At 36.0% G+C, this 17,278-nt stretch overlaps 1 protein-coding gene across 3 annotated transcripts in view; it reads left to right on the forward strand.

Moving 5' to 3' along the window:
* DIAPH3 (diaphanous related formin 3) overlaps positions 1–17,278 on the forward strand; it is a 562,554-nt gene that overhangs the window by 363,375 nt on the left and 181,901 nt on the right. The window lies entirely within an intron of this gene.

The raw sequence follows: 17,278 nt of genomic DNA on the forward strand, positions 1-17,278 counted from the left end.
TAATAACAGCTTGCGTTTCTTAGAGATTTTACAGTTTGAAGATCAGATGACATAATATTCGTTTACCCTCAAAATAAGTGAGTTCTCTGTGGAGAATACAAGTAATTTTCAACTTTTCCATTTCATTATAGTAAGATTTATAGTTTAAATAGTTTTATCTCTTTTATGCTTCCTTATACAATACTTTGAAATAAATAGCTACCTATTTTCAATCAATAGCTCTGTCTTTAAATTATGTCTACAATTTTATAAAAGTTATGTTTCATCTAGTTAAAAGTTTTATCTTTTATGTTGTTTGCAGACTTTAAGTTGAACTTTGTTTCATGTGATTGAAAGATGACTGTGTAGTAAGCAAATATAAAATCAGTTGTAATTCATTTTGTCCTGCTGCTTTTGTTGATTAAATACAACCTATCTTTCCAGTAAATACTAAAACTAGTGATTTGCTGAACAAAAATGAAATTATCCAGTGAGAAGATATTTAGTAAAATTTTTGTATATAGGACAGCTAGCACAAATCTCGTTTGCCAAGTCATTTAAATTACCCAGAATTGATTTTTGTCAACTCTGAATATCATTTCTGATGATTACTGTATAGACCAATTAGGTGACCAGCAGGAACTCCAAGGGCACTAAGCATCTTCTATGTGTTCCTGAAATCTTGAAGATGGGCTTACTGTAGTTTATCAGAGAGAAGAAAATCATGTAAAGTTCCTGGGATTGGTTGTTGAGCCAGCTTATATATTTCTAATAGGGAGTGTCTTCTATCCTGATTTTGGTGGGGATACAATTTGAAAATTACCTTCACTGGAACTATTGTTATTCCGAGATCATACTTAGAAGTATAAAGCTCCAAACCTAGAACAAAATAAATATTCTATTGGATCTTCTTTTATTCTTATCCTTTAGTATCTGTTTATTTAAAGAATTACATCGGTTCCAGGTGCTGAATATTTGGGTTTGCAACTTGAAAATGAATTCTCTTAGGTTCTTCTAATCTTTTTTCTCGATTACACCTAGATGAATTAGCTTAACTTTTCTCTTTACCTAAAAGATTTCTCCTTACTTTGCATTGCTCAGTGGGATAATAAATGCATTTGACTGACAGATTCTGTATGAATAAATTACTGGTGATTTGTATTAATGTATCTCTTACATTTTAAATATTTGTTTACTGAAATAATATCTCACAAAGTAAAGACTAGATAGTTTTTTAAAATAATGTAACCACATTTATTTAAGAATGTATTCTAATATCAAACAGCAAAGTACAAGAATGTAAAAGTGAAATTGCTTTTGCACCAACCTAATATTTCATATTGGGGTATAGCCGATTAAGAATGTTATTGTAGTTTCAGGTGAAGAGTGAAGGATCTCAGTCATGCATGTACGTGAATCCATTTTCCCACCAGTCCCCCTCCCATCCAGGCTGGCAATAACACTGAATAGAGTTCCATGTGCTATATAATAGGTCCTTGTTGTTTATCCATTATGAATGTAGCAATGTGTACATGACCTTCCCAGACCTCTTAACTCTCCCTTTCCCCTGACAACCATAAGTTCGTATTCTACATCTGTGTGTCTCTGTTTTGTAAGTAAGTTGATTTATATCATTCCTGATTCTACATATAAGGGATGTCATATGATATTTCTCCTCCTTCTGACTTACTTTGTGCCACAGTCTAGGTCCATCCATGTTTCTGTAAATGGCATTATTTCCTTCTTTTTAAGGGCTGAGTAATATTCCTTTTTATATATGTACTGCATCTTCTTTATCTAGAAAGACTAGATTATTTTAAAACATTAATAAACATGGCAATTGATAATGGAGAAAAAAGAACTCAACTAAATAGCTGATACATCATAATAAGTATATTAACTCACATAATTGAAAAGATAGCACTTAACTAGCATACCACAAATGAAAGTGAATAAAATGGCATATTCTTTGTACATTAAGTATACTGGTCTTCCATGTTCTGAGCAAAGAGACAGAAAGAGGGGAAAAAAAAAAAAAACACCTGACTTAAGGCTACTTTTTATGTTAGGTTTAAACATTACCAGGTTTACATGAAAGTTGCTGGGTTTTGACTGGATGATTTCCCTGAAGAACTGATTAGCAATAGTTAAAAAAAAGGGGGGGGGGCTGTCCTGTCAACAGGCCTGTCTCTAAGCACTCTTCCTCATGGTTGCTGTCTTGTATCTAGTCATGCCTTTATTTAGCCTTATGATTGGGATATAAAAAGAATGTATTTACTGTATATCACTTCCAAATACAAGGGAAGAAAACATATTTAATGGAAAAATCAAGTTCTACTTTGGGAAAATCTTAATTATGAACATTTCATACTTTATTTATTAAATACATTGTTGAATAGCTTGAAAAATCTTATTTATTTGAAAATTTTAGAAAGTGCTTGAAGGAATTGCAAACAAACTCATAGCACTATTATGAAAGGTTAGTAACATTAAGTCCCTAATGAGTTAATATGTAATTTGGTAAAGAGCAACTTGAAGCTAAAACTGTTTAATCATAAGTACCTGTGCATCCTTTGGGACATTCTCAAAGGATAGTTTTCTGTTTTCATAAGTTTCACAGGTCTTGGAGAGTTCAGCTAATAACACCTTGTCGTGAATGATAAGGTGATGAAATTTTGGTGCCAGGATATCATGCTTCACAGTTCTCATTAATAGCATTTTTAAATTGGATTTGGTAATACCAGAGGACATAACTTGATTAATTTTTACTGTCATTCTAGATCCCTTTCTAAAGCATGTACCTTGTAATTATTGCAAATAGAGGTTTCTAAGAATAAACTTGTTTTTCATGAAGTAGTTACAATCTATTTAGTTAAAAAATAATTTTGATGGAAAGCTGATACATAGATCACATACCTTTTATATCCTTAGAGGCTTTTTTGACTGGTATTAATTATCTAATTTTTTTTCTTTCATGTTCCATATAATTAGGAGTACAAGAATGCATTTCTAAGGTAGTCGTGAAGAATTTCTAGGAAGCAGTCATGCCATAAAGCTGAGCATTGCCTCTTTTTAAGGTTAAGTAAGTCCTAACAAGCATTTAGTGGGAATGTGCTGGACTCTTCTATGATTTACTTTGAGAAAATTAGCCTATGTCTTCATAGTCCTAATACCCATCTCTCTGAAAAGCATGTAGATTTAAATTCACTTTGTCTTAACTCATTTCAGGGATTTGATACAAAATTGACCACTTAGGCAAGAAGAAAAGATTTTTGTGTTTAGTAAAAACTGTACCAAGAAATTCCTGGCTTACATAGCTTAACTATCCATTAATGTTAAATACAACTCTAGACAAGGAGATATTTATAACTTTTTTATATAATAAAATTGCCATGAATTTTCTGTTATAGAAATATATAAGAAATTATCTTGTGTTGAGGTGGGCAGATTAAACTATTTAAATAGGAAACAACCAAATAGAGAAGTAAAATCAGAAAGTCAGGATCTGTGCAAGTCTTCTTGTGTACTCCAAAGTTCATATTTTAGTACAGTTGTATCTTGTAAGTAAGACAGATGTTTCTCAACTAAAGGCCTATTTGGAATATACACTATTCCCTAGGCTTTTTGAGGAGAGGCTGACAGGCACATTGATTTTTAAAAATTTGCACAGGAAACTCAAACCGGAGCTCTGTGACAACCTAGAGGGGTGGACTGAGGTGAGAAGTGGGAGGGAGGTTCAAAACGGAGGGCATATATGTATACCTATGGCTGATTATGTTGATGTAAGGTAGAAACCAACACAATATTGTAAAGCAATTACTCTCCAACTAAAAATAAATTTCAAAAATTTTACTTTGAGGAGAAAATAAAGCAATTATTAATTGTATCATTGGGCAATGTTTTAAGTTAATTTATCAAAAATACCAAATTTCAAGTGAGGACTTTTTTGGGAAAGCACAGAAAACAACTCTTCCAGGAAAAAAAAAACCATAAAGTATATTAAAAACAATATTAGTGTCTGTATGTGTGTATGCTGGGCACTTCTATAAGCCATTTATCTGTATTAATTCATTTAATTATTATAGTATCCCCATAAAGTATACTTGTAAGTACAATTCATATATATAAGAATTAAATCTTTAGCGGTAAATAGTTAGACTTGAGGTCAGGAATACATCTAACTTCCATGTTTAATTCAACTCTTTATTTTCCCTGCCAAGTAATCCTGTGTTGTATGAATGCTTTAATGGTGCTTCCTATCAACTCCATGTCCAATCATATTCCAACATCTCTGGATGGAAGGAATTTATAATTCTCATAAGATCTGTGAAAACTGGCATTAGCCCACTTTCTTGATAGAGACATATAAATGATATAAGCTTGAAAGTGGCTCTTCCTTGATTTGTTGCTGGATAAATAATTGTGTATTTGAGGTATTTGGTTAATGATATAGTAATAATGAAAAATTTATAAGTTTGTAATAATATAATATTATTAATAATAGTAGGAATAGGCACTAATATTTATATAAGGGCTACTGTGTCAGGCACTTCTGTGAGCCATTTTCTTGTATTAATTTATGTAATTCTTACAATATCCCCATAAAGTAAGTATTATTTTGCCCATTTTACCAAAGAGGAAACTGAGATACAAGTCACACAGCTATTTAGTGCCAGGCGGAGTTTAAAACAAAGACAGTATGACTGAAGATTTCTTCCTTCTAACCAGTATGCTCTCTATAGTATACAGTAATAAGCTCAGATTTTTAAAAATAATTTCTGAAAGCAGTGAAATGTCATACTTACTGTATTTTTAAAGACATTGATTCCATTCAGCAAACTCCTCTGAGTGCCTGCCTAGGACTCATTTTATATGGGTATGCAGTGTTAAGCTTTTCAAAGTATGCTAATAGGGATTCTTAAAGGTTCATCTCACCACAGTTCAACAAAGCATTCTAAACCATGGCTGTATTGTGTGAAAGTAAGGGAAGTCTCTGAGAGTAAAAATAATTAAGGAGAAAAGAGTGGTGCTGAAACTTAATATGTTGAGCATAGATACACAAAAGGGAAAAGCCAAGATTAAGACCAGGGCTAAATGCAGGGTAAGTACACCAAATAAGAAATATACACAAAGACCAGGACAAAAGGAAATTAAACTTATACATGTTACAAATGATACCTGATTATTTATAGAAGTAAATTAAAAGGTCTGTGCAGGAGGCAGTTATAATTTAGATCCTCAAGATTCTCACAAATTAAATTCAATCAAATAAGAACACTTAATCACAATCAACAAACACACAGAGAAACAAGGGGCTGTATGGTGAAATGATCCTGTAAGAACCCTGAGACTCTACATATTGAATTGTAATTTGTGAAATGTTAAAGGAAATAGCAGATGAAATTAAAGAGAGAAACTGAAGATTAACAAAGATGACCAAGTAGGTTTGCAAAAGAACCAAATATAATTTAAGAAAATGTAAGCATGATGGTTGAAATTAAACATGCATTAAACAGCAGACACACGTTTCACACACTATCAAGTTTATGCTCAAAATCCTTCAACCTAGGCTTCAGTAGTACATGAGATGAGAAGTTCAACATGTACAAGCTGGATTTAGAAAAGGCAGAGGAACCAAAGATCAAATTGCAAACATAAGGTGGATCCTAGAAAAAGCAAGAGAGTTCCAGAAAAACATCTACTTCTGCTTCACTGACTACACTGAAGCCTTTGACTGTGTGGATCACCACAAACTGGAAAATTCTTAAAGTGATGGGAACACCAGACCACCTTAGCTGCCTTTTGAGAAATCTGTATGCCGAATTCTCAAGAAATGACAGTTAGAACCAGACATGGTGTTCCTAATCGGGAAAGGAGTACGTCAAAGCTATATATTGTCACCCTGCTTATTTAACTTATATGCAGAGTACATCATGAGAAATGCCGGGCTGGAAGAAGCACAGGCTGAAATCAAGATTGCAGGGAGAAATATCAATAACCTCAGATATGCAGATGACACCACCCTTATGGCAGAAAGTAAATAGGAACTGAAGAGCCTCTTGATGAAGGTGAAATAGGAGAGTGAAAAAGTTGGCTTAAAACTCAACGTTCACAAAACGAAGATCAAGGCATCCGGTCCCATCACTTCATGGCAAATAGATGGGGAAACAATGAAAACTGTGGCAAACGTTCTTTCTTGGGCTCCAAAATCACTGTGGATGATGACTACAGTCACTGTCCACCTGAATATTCATTGGAAGTCAACCTGAATATTCATTAGCAATCAACCCTTAAAATTCTCTGGAAGAACTGATGCTGAAGCTGAAGCTCCAATAGTTTGGCCACCTGATACCAAGAGCTGGCTCAATGGAAAAGACCCTGGTGGTGGGAAAGATTGAGGGAAAGAGGAGGGGTCAACAGAGGATGAGATGATTGGATGGCATCACCGACTCAATGGACATGAGTTTGAGCAATGTCCAAGAAATAGTGAAGGTCAGAGAAGCCTGGTGGGCTGAAGTCCATGGGGTTGCAGAGTCCGACACGACTGAGTGACTGAACTACAACGCCAAAACCGCAAACTATACTCTGCTGAAGAAAGATGCTGAGTTAGACACTAGCTCTAAGGAAATTGTCCAGAATGCAGTCCGGGGAGAGACTAAGACTAGAAATGTAAAGAAACATGGAAGACAGGGTGTAGAAGGCCTTCATCCTGTGCTATGAAGCGTCTCAAATAGATGCTCAAAGTAACGAACGAAAGACAGCGTTCAAAATGATGGCTGTGGGTTTTCCAGATCAAATAGCTGCAGAATAGGAAGCATAACCTATACCAAGCCAGATTAATAAAATGAAATTCACTTCAAGAAAATATTGTAGTGAAGCTTTAGAATAGTAAAATACAAGATCTTAAATGCAGACAGAAAGAAAAGACATGATCGGTGTGCATCAACAATTAAATGCAAATAACTTTCTGTTAGCAAAAATGGAAACAAATAGACACTGAGGTATTTTCAAATGTTAAGAAAAAAAAGTTCTTTTAAAATGGGATATTCAGCATAAGCTCTTTATAGAATAAGGACAAAATTAAACCAATTACAGACTAACTAATAATAAAGGTGTTTCCTGTGAGTAGCCCTTTGTTAAAAGACTTTCTAGAGGAGAGTTTGGCAGACTTCTTGATGATCAGACAGTAAATACATGCAAGTCATAGAGTCTCTGTTGCAACTACTCAGCTCTGCTGTAGCTTGCAAAAACAGCCATGGGCAGTAGATAAACAAATGCGTGCAACTATGTTCCAAGAAGACTGTATTCATAAAAATATGTAACTGATCCAAGCATTGTAGTTTGCTCACCCCTGCTCTGAAGGAGACATTTCAAGAAACAGAGTTTTCTTTTTAAGGAAAAAATTGAGAGACAAGAGGGCATACCTACTATGAAACTAAATGTTTAGCAGTAAAGTATACAGTAAGACAATGTGTAGTTCCTTTGCAGAGAATCGGATAGAGCTTAACTACTGGACAATTTGTTAAGTAAATTGAAAGAGATGTTGTTTGGAGTTCAGATATTTATATTCTCTGTATTGTTCAAAGAGGAAAAGGGGAGGTCAGAATATCAATTAACTTGAAACTTTGTTAATTTGTGTAATAAAATTACAAGTATAGCCAGTAAAAAATAGTGTAAGCCCCAAACTGGAAGAGGAGAAATGGATTAAGAAAGATATATGAAGTAAAACAAACACAGAAAAATGTCTAAAAGGAGCATAGATGAAGGAGGACAAATAGAAGGAATAGTGTAAGATCTGAAAAACATGAAATAGACCTAAGGGAATATTACTTCATGACGATAAAAAGCTTACTTCACCAGAATGATACAGTTCAAAAACTTGCATGTGCATTATAACATAATACCAAGGCAGATATGTAAAATATGATACACTATAGGAATAAGTTGACAGATATAGCATTATGTTGGACAGCAACAAAATTCTCTGACTTACAGTTGCTGCTGGTGGTGCTTAGTTGCTTCAGTCGTGTCTGACTCTGTGTGACCCCATAGACTTACAGATGAGTCAAGCATAAACATTACTAAAGACATAGGAGCTTCAAACAATTCAATTGTACATGTATATGGAACCCCACCCAGCAGTTAAAGAACACATATTCTTCTCAATCACAGGTGGATCTTCTATCAAGTTGGTCATATACTAGAGATCTGAAATGTGTGCATGCTGAGTCATTTTAATTGGATCTGACTGTCTCTGACCCTATGGACTGCAGACAGTCAGGCTCCTCTGTACATGGTATTCTCCAGCAAGAATACTGGAGTGGGTTACCATTTCCTTATCAAAGAGATTTGAAATAAATTTTAATAAATTTCTAAATTTCAGCTTTATTCATTGACCACAATAATATGAAATGTGAAATAAAATTTAAAAGGGTGATGTTTTAAAGCCACTTAGAAAAAAATCTAAAAACATACTAAGTAGCTCATGTATCAAGGAAGAAATCATAGGAAAAAATAGACCAGAACAGTACTTAAATCAGAATTTGTAGAGCATGTTGTGCCCAAGTCTCGAAATCTCCCAATGACCACCAGGGAGCTAATATCCGATGCAAAAGCAAGAGAGTTTTTATTACCAAGCTCGAGCTGGGGCTCCCACGGATATCGACTAGGGAAGAGCCCTGAGCTCTAGGGTTACATTGCTTATATAGGGTATTGTCGCACAAAAAATTTGAAAAACGGGAGTCTCCGGGTCTGATTGGTCACCTTCTGGTGAAGGGTTGGGTGTTGAGTTCTGATTGGTTCTCCTTTCCCGGGCTTGATTAGAATTTCCCAGGGCTGGCCAAAGGTTCTGATTGGTTCGCAGGTGGTGGGGTGAAGTCAGGAGATTTCTGAAGGCTCTTTTCCCGGAACCTTACAAAATAGAGTAGCTTTGATTCTTCTGAGCACAGAAATATTGATGTAAAGAAATTTATATGCTAGTCTGTGTATTAAATGGAGAGAGTCACGTGAAAACTTACATTCAGTTCAGTTCAGTTGCTCAGTCATGTCCAACTCTTTGCAACACCATGAATCGCAGCACGCCAGGCCTCCCTGTCCATCACCAGCTCCCGGAGTTCACCCAAACTCATGTGCATCGAGTCAGTGATGCCATCCAGCCATCTAGTCCTCTGTCGTCCCCTTATCCTCTGCTCCCAATCCCTCCTAGCATCAGGGTCTTTTCCAGTGAGTCAGCTCTTCACATCAGGTGGCCAAAGTATTGGAGTTTCAGACTCAGCAAAACTTACATTAGCATATGTAAAATAGATAGCCAATGGGAATTTGCTGTGTGTCTCAGGAAACTCAAACAGGGGCTCTGTGTCAACCTAGAGGAGAGGGGTGGGGAGGGAAATGGGAGGGAGATTCAGAAGGGAGAGAATATATGTATACCTATGGCTGATTCATGTTGAGGTTTGACAGAAAACAACATTATTCTGTAAACAATTATCCTTCAGTTAAAAAATAAGTAAATCAAAAAAAAATCAGAAAGGCAAAGTTAATAAACTAAGCATCTGACTTGAGAAATTTATAAACAATTATACAACCCAGAAAATAAAAGAAGGAAATAAAGGGAGAAAAATGACTTTAGAGAATTTTTAAAAACCAAAATATGGTTATTTTGGAAAGACAAGTTAAACTTCTGAAGAGATTGATTGAAGAAAAAAAAAAGTATTGAGAATATAAGAAAGAATATAATTCTAAATGTAAAAGATACTAAAAAGAGAAAGCATAATTTAAGAAATTTGCTGGCCAGAATGGGAAAGATTGATGAGATAAGTTCGTAAGGAAAAGATTTCGTATTGAAACTGACTTTAGAGGAAATAGAAAGCTTGAATAGGTCTGTCAGTTCAGTTCAGTCGCTCAGTTGTGTCCGACTCTTTGCAACCCCATGAACCGCACCATGCCAGGCCTCCCTGTCCATCACCAACTCCCAGTGTCCACCCAAACCCGTGTCCATCGAGTTGGTGATGCCATCCAACCATCTCATCCTCTGTCATCCCCTTCTCCTCCTGCCCTCAGTCTTTCCCAGCATTCAGGTCTTTTCCAATGAGTCAGATCTTCATACCAGGTGGCCAACGTATAGGAGTTTCAGCTTCAGCATCAGTCCTTCCAGTGAACACCTAGGACTGGTCTCCTTTAGGATGGACTGGTTGGATCTCCTGGCAGTCCAAGGGACTCTCAAGAGTCTTCTCTTAAATAATTTTAATTTAATGACTTTTCAAATCTGCCAAAAAATTAAATACTTGGCCTGGAAAATTTTATAGATGAGGTTTCTCAATTTTTAAATGATTATTCTAAACTAATAGAGTGTTAAAAAAATTATGACAAAATGTTCAAAAGAATACATTCTCCATGTCCAAGTTGAGTTTATCTCAGAAATGGAAGTGTGTGTTGTTAGAATATTCACATCACTACATTAATAGTTTCAATACATCAAGAAAACACTTAATAAAATCCAGCCCTGATTTTTCAGTTTTTAAAACAAAGGAAATAATCTAGTTGAAACCTCTATCCCACAATGTGAAATGAAGGATTCTCTTCACCTAATAATGGAAATTTTAACTCTTAGCTAATACAGTACAGTACTCAAGAATGAAAAATATAAAAACTGGAAAAGAAGAAGCTAATTACTTCTTATGTTATCTATGAATAGTTCAAAAACGAACCTACAGGAAAATTGTTAAAAATAAGAGACTTATCAATGAAATATATGGAATGAACTACATTTTATACATTGGTTACAAAATATTAGAAATTATGTTTTTTTAGAAAGACATCACTTATATTGGATAATGGAATAAAGATGGCAACAAAGAGAAGACACAGATAACAAAAGATGCCCAAGACCTGAATGGTGTAAATTCTAAGTTTTTGTCAGTAGACTTTAAAGAGACAGTAGCTCAGTTGGTAAAGGGAAACCGTGGTTTGATTCCTGTACTGGGAAGATCTGCTGGGGAAGGGATAGGCTACCCACTCCAGTATTCTTGGGCTTCCTTTGTAGCTCAGCTGGTAAAGAATCTGCCTGCATTGCGGGAGACCTGGGTTTGATTCCTGGTTGAGAAGCTCCTGTGGAGAAGCGAAAGGCTACCCACTCCAGTATTCTGGCCTGGAGAATTCCATGGGCTGTATAGTCCGTGGGGTCACAAAGAATCAGACATGACTCAGTGACTTTCACCTTCACTTTCTTAAAAGACAAAAGTGAATGGAGAGCCATATCATGTTCATAAGTAGAGAGATTAAATACTAATATAAAGATACCAATTCTATATTAACTATAGAATCAGTAGTTCTGTTCAGAATCGTAATAGGCATTTTAATAAGTCTGTTTTGAACTATAGATGACAAAGCAAAGGCCTGAGAATAGTGAAGTCATTTCTAAAGAAGAAGAAGAAGAAATCTTTTTTTATCTGTATCTTCTCTTTGTTATCATTTATTGTTCCATTGTAAATGCTTTCTTTATGAAAAATTACAATTTCCAATATTTTGTAACTAGTGTACAAAATGCAGTTCATTCTACATATTCCATTGATAAAGTCTCTTATTTTTAATAATTTTCCTGTAGATTCCTTTTTTAATTATTCATAGATAACATAAGAAGTAATTGGCTTCTTCTTTTCCAGTTTTTATATTTTTCATTCTTGAGTACTGTACTATATTAGCTAAGAGTTAAATTTCCATTATTTGGTGAAGAGGGCTCACCTTAAGACACTATAATAATTAAAACAAAATGGTTGGCACTACTGGTAAAGAACCCTCCAGCCTTTGTAGGAGACATAAGAGACGTGGGTTTGATTCTGGGTCAGCAAGATCCCATGGGGGAGGGCTTGGAAACCCACTCTAGTATTTATGCCTGGAGAATCCCATGCTCAGGGGAGCCTGGTAGGCTACAGTCCTCAGGGTCGCAAAAAGTTGGACATACTGAAGCAACTTAGCACGCACACATGCATGGTATTGGTGCAGACATGGATACAGTGATCAAATGGACTGAAACAGCTCCAAAACATCAACACTTAAAATCCAGATGAGTCGCTTTGTAAGTCAGTGATGGAAAGGATAGGCTATTTGTGAAATTGTTATGGGTCAACTCATTTTACTATCATGTGAATTGAATCGCCAGTCTATGTCTGACGCAGGATGCAGCATGCTTGGGGCTGGTGCATGGGGATGACCCAGAAAGATGTTCTGGGGAGGGAGGTGGGAGGGGGGTTCATGTTTGGGAATGCATGTAAGAATTAAAGATTTTAAAATTTAAAAAATAAAAAACTAAAAATTAAAAAAAAAAAAAAGAAAAAGTTAAATTGGAATCATACCTCATTTTACTCACAAATGTATTCACAAATGTTGATCCCAGTTAAATAACATAGGTGCTGAAATATGAACAACATCATTTAAGAATTTGAGGAGAAAGCATGGAAGAATATTGTTGACTTTCATGTACGGAAGGATTTCCTAAATAATGTATTAAAGGTATGAACAATGAAGGAAAAGAGGTTTTTGGCTACTGTGTAAATTTGAGAACTTCTGTTTACAAAAAGGCAATGTAAATAATGCACAATGATATGTAAAAACCAGGATATTACATGCTGGATATTTATGCTTTAAAAAGCATAAAGTTAACAAAAAATAGCATCCAGAATATTTAAAGAGCTGTAAATCATTAAGAAAATGATAATGTAATGAAACAGTGGATAAGAGATATGAAGAGGCATTTCATTAGAATAGGAAATGCAAATATTTTGTAAATGGGTGAGAAAATGCTTGAATTAGTAACCATAGGTACACAGGTTAAAAACATGATGTAATACTATTGTATACCTGCTGTATAGACAAAACACTGATAACAGTATTAGTGAGTATGTTAGCTATGTTGATGTGTTGATGGCGGAAGTGTACATTGGCTCAGTCACTGGGAAAGCATTTTGACCTCATTTAGTAGAAAAACGAAAGATGAACCTCTTGTTTTGTTCATCAGTTGTGCTCCTAGCCTAGAAAGCAGTGAATTTCAAACTATTTTGTCCTCACACACAGTGGAACCTAAAACTTTATATTTATGTGTTTTTAGAACTGAGACAAACAATACTTAACCTCAGTCCTTCTGTTCTAAAATGTTATGTTCTATGATGGAGTGTGCTCTTTCACTTAAAGAGTATCTGTCAGCAGTTTCTAAACAAATCTAAGACTCAATGAGACCTGCCATTTACAACAAAAAAAGAAAGCTCATATGTATATACACAGGGAAATGTACAAGAATGTTTGTAACTGCATGATTCAGCATAGCTCAAGAATTGGAAACAACCCAAATCCCACTGACAGGAGAGTAAACAATAATACCCAATTTAATTTTATAAACAGTGACAAGGAAGCATAATTTATATATAAACATATGGATGAATCTTAAAAATACAATGTTGAGTGAAGAAAACAAATCATTGTAGTTTACAATAAAGGATACGGCAAATATCAAAAAAACTAAAAAAAAAAAAAAATTATAGTAGGCACATAGTATAGAGGATTACAGTGCCAGACTTCTAAGTTTTACGTTCCTACACATCCGGTTAATTTTACTGGCTTTGGGTTATTTTGGTTTCTCTGCGGGAAAGTATGTTGTATATTGCTGTAATGTATGTTTAAACTAGTTGTGACAAAGTTCATTTTATTGCATTTAGTTATGTAGAAAGCATATATTATAGGAAAACAACTGTGAACTGGTGTGTTTTATTTTCTTCCAGAGCACACACACATGCACCTGTATGTGTGCGTACATGCACGTGTGTGTGTATAGTCTCCTCAGTCATGTCCAGCTCTTTGTGACCCCATGGGCTGTAGCTCGCCAGGCTCCTTTGTCCATGGGATTCTCCAGGCGAGAATACTAGAGTGGATTGCCATGCCCTCCTCCAAGAGATCTGTTTGTTAACATATATGTATATATGCATGCATCATTAGTATACCTGTATATTTTATTACTGTATTTTTATAGATACTTTAGAGTCTTTTGTTATTATTAAAAGCACAATGGCCTTAGGAACGGAGGTAGGTTATTGGTTATGCCTTTGCCATGAATAGTCCAGATGTGTCTGAAGGTTGAAAGCCCTCTGTGTGATCTTTCAGACAAAAGCACGCACCAGGTTGTGTCTGCAAGTTCTGCAGGCACGCAGGATTTCTTTTGGTATTACATAGATGACAGTTGGGGGCAGTGCACTTTACTTGCCAACTGACTATGTAGTAAACCAGGTAAAGCATAGGATGATTTAAAGAAATTGATAGCTAACTATCTTCATGTATTTGCATGTGTGTGCTCAATCCCTCACTCATGTCCAACTGTGCGACCCCATTGACTGGGTCACTTCCCATTGGAGTGGGTTGACATTTCCTACTCTAGGGATCTTCCCGACCCAGGGATCAAACCCACCTTTCTTGTGTCTCCTGCATTGCCAGGCAGATTCTTTACCTCTGTACCACCTGAGAAGCTCTTACCTTCATATATGACTCACCCTCAACTTCCTTTCTGGCTTCAAATTTTGGAATTGAAGAAACTAATAGGCAATTATATCTAGAATAATGTGGGTTTAGAACTAACTTTTCTGTTTTAGGCTACTTTTACTTCTCAAAATTTAGCGTGAAAAAACCCCCTAAATTACCACTTGAACTGTGATAGTATTTTCAGACTAGATACCTATTTCTGTGCTGTCTGTTGGTATTTTTCCAGCTAAAATTCTTCTAATGTCAGAATAAGATATTTTTAAATGAAATAGTCTTTTAAATGGAAATTGATAGTGCATTTTCCATAGAAGAATATAGCTTTAAGAACTCCTTCAGACCTTATTTCTCAAGGTAAACATTAATTCTATAGATCTGAGAAGTAATTTTGACTTTTTATTACCCAAAGGAGTACTAAAAAGGCGTGACAGTTATATCTAGTAATAGGTTACCTATTTGATATTCTTATTGAAATGCATCTAGTCATTAAAGTAGAAAATTCACATCTGGAAATTGTATACTTTAATAAGTTTCAAAAATAAAAGCTACATGATATTTTTACCTATTATCTGTTCCTCTTACTCCTCGCTCAAACAAGAAACAAGTTTGATCCCCATGTATTTGCCTGTCCTTTTCTCTACCACTGTTCAGTGTTCCTTCCCCATCTTCCATATACCTGCATGGGTGCACACACACACACAGGCATACACACTTGCCTTTAAGAGCCCACTTATTTTCTACTTTGGGGTTGCCTTCTCCTTTCCTAGTCTACGCTGGTCTTTATAGCAGCTGTCGTCCTCTACCTGGGGCTTAACGTATGCTACATCAACATGAAGGCGCATAGCAGAGAAAACATAAACTGTAACCAGCTTTCAGGTATTGCATCTGCCTCTTAGTGCTTTCATTGTAGTGGACAAGAACAGAATTATTCAGAGCTAGAATAGAGGATGCAGATTCCATTTTGAGGAAACAATTAACTGCATATTAAAATATTTATTTTTGGAGCTAGAATTTCATAGCTTACCAATATCATTTAATGTTAATATATGTCATGATCTGTGAAGTTTCTGAGAATTTACCAAAGTTTCTTGATTTCCATAATTTCATGAATGTTGGTAGAAGGCAAAAAGACCATGGGTCAGAAACAAAGAATAGTTTATTATAGCAAAAATAGTAGCCAAAGTAACCAGATTTGTGGATTTCTGAGCTCAGAATTCCCACAAGGCAATGTGAAAAAGGCTGGGTTTAATACCTGCACTCACAGTGCTTTGTATTACTGGAGGGAAATCCTGAATTTAGAAAACCCAATCTTCTTTCAGAATTAAGACTATTTGACCGTTGCCCCAGTTTATCATTCTGGACAGGAAACAAATCCATTTGCTTCAGAGGGAAACACTGCCTCTATTTTCTAAGACTGTTCATATCTTTGAAAAGGTAGTTTGGAACAAAAATGCTTCATTAAGCTTGCATTTTACTTAGTTTTACTCTCTTACTTGAAAATCTTTTGTTGTTTCCTAGTTCACTTGAAGGAAACTCTAACTCCTCATCTTGTTCTTGAATATCCTAAATGATCGGGTCCCTGCATACCTCCTGACTTCATTTAACACCACCGTACTGGCCTCTTCTCTTGCCAGCCCACCAAAAGCCTTTGCATTTGGCTCTCCCTAGATCATTACCTAGATAGCTCCTTGACTTTGAGCTTGAATTAAGACCAAGTGGGAAACCTTATCTGACCAAATAAGATGAAATAACTCTCCAGGAATTCTATCACATCCCTCCTTTTCTTGTAGTACTATACTTGTTAGAGATTTTAATTGTTTATAATCTGTCTTTGCCTCCAGACCCAACCTATCACACAGAATGTAAACTTGTTTTAGATCTTTTAATATGTATCTCAAGTCTTTAACACAGTACCACTTACTGTTAGGGCTTCCCAGGTAAACGGTGGTCAAGAATCTGCTCAACCTCTGGGTCAGGAAGATCCCCTGGAGGAGGACACGACAACCCACTCCAGTATTCTTGCCTAGAAAATCCCATAGACAGAGGAGCCTAGAGGGCTACCGTCTAGGGGCTTGGAAAGAGTTGGACACACCAGGAGACTAAGCATGCTCGCGTGTATGCATCTACAGCTCAGTCTCTCAGTAAACGTTCTTCGCATGGATGAGTTAATACTCCCTCTATTCTATTCTTTTTGTTTCTCCTTTTTTCCCTTGCAGTTTCCCTTTTAGTTGTTTTGATCAATAGTACCAAACTTTATTATCTGACTTCTAATGAAGGACTTGCCCCATCTATTGGGTTTAAAAAAATATATAGTCAAGAAGATTAAACCCTCGCCAAAAATAACATGGCACATACTTGTTTAATTATACACTTTTCTGCTTAATTCTATTAGTGATAAACTAGCAGTTCAGTTCAGTTCAGTTCAGTCACTCATTCGTGTCCGACTCTTTGCAACTCCACGAATCGCAGCACACCAGGCCTCCCTGTCCATCACCAACTCCCGGAGTTCACTCAGACTCACGTCCATCGAGTCCGTGATGCCATCCAGCCATCTCATCCTCTGTCGTCCCCTTCTCCTCCTGCCCCCAATCCCTCCCAGCATCAAAGTCATTTCCAATGGGTCTACTCTTCCCATGAGGTGGCCAAAGTACTGGAGTTTCAGCTTTAGCCTCATTCCTTCCAAAGAAATCCCAGGGCTGATCTCCTTCAGAATGGACTGGTTGGATCTCCTTGCAGTCCAAGGGGCTCTCAAGAGTCTTCTCCAACACCACAGTTCAAACTAGCA

This window comes from Ovis canadensis, chromosome 10 (genome assembly GCF_042477335.2).
Source record: "Ovis canadensis isolate MfBH-ARS-UI-01 breed Bighorn chromosome 10, ARS-UI_OviCan_v2, whole genome shotgun sequence".
Taxonomy (NCBI): Eukaryota; Metazoa; Chordata; class Mammalia; order Artiodactyla; family Bovidae; genus Ovis; species Ovis canadensis.